Genomic DNA, 609 nt, shown 5'->3' on the forward strand with positions numbered 1-609 from the left:
TTGAGTGTATATCCTTAGTCATCTTTTCCATTCGTCTCTCGACAGCGTCTATCTTTGCGGAAATGGAATCTAAGTCATGGTTAGAATCGGCTCTAGCTGCTTTAGATGATCTAACGATATCTTTTTCTTGGTGCCACTCATGTGAGTGGGAAGCAGTGTTATCAATAATTTTATAAGCATCAGTTTCGGTTTTCTTCATAATAGAACCACCAGCTGCTATATCTATGTCTTTTCTTGTAGTGATGTCGCATCCTTGGTAGAATATTTGTACTATTTGACAAGTGTCTAAACCATGTTGCGGACATCTTCTTAATAACTTTTCAAATCTAGTCCATGCCTCATATAGAGTTTCATTCGGTTTCTGTGTGAACGTAACAATTTCTCCTTGAAGTCTTACGGTTTTAGATGCCGGAAAGAATTGTTTAAGAAAATTTTCAACTAAAACGTCCCATGTATCAATCGCCCCTTCAGGTAACGATTCCAACCAATCTTTGGCTTCTCCCTTTAAAGTCCAGGGAAATAACATGAGATATATCTGTTCATCCTCAACTTTTTGGATTTTAAATAGTGTGCAGATCCTATTAAAGGTACGAAGATGTTCATTTGGAT

The 609-nt window shown here is 37.1% G+C and overlaps 1 non-coding gene across 1 annotated transcript; it reads left to right on the forward strand.

The window, feature by feature from the left end:
- The first annotated feature begins 287 nt into the window (after positions 1-287).
- LOC139856288 (small nucleolar RNA R71) lies at positions 288-394 on the forward strand. Its single transcript, XR_011761779.1, has one exon. It is a non-coding gene; the product is annotated as a small nucleolar RNA R71 (small nucleolar RNA).
- The last annotated feature ends 215 nt before the right edge of the window (positions 395-609 follow it).

This window comes from Rutidosis leptorrhynchoides, chromosome 6 (assembly GCF_046630445.1).
Source record: "Rutidosis leptorrhynchoides isolate AG116_Rl617_1_P2 chromosome 6, CSIRO_AGI_Rlap_v1, whole genome shotgun sequence".
In the NCBI taxonomy this organism is placed as follows: domain Eukaryota; kingdom Viridiplantae; phylum Streptophyta; class Magnoliopsida; order Asterales; family Asteraceae; genus Rutidosis; species Rutidosis leptorrhynchoides.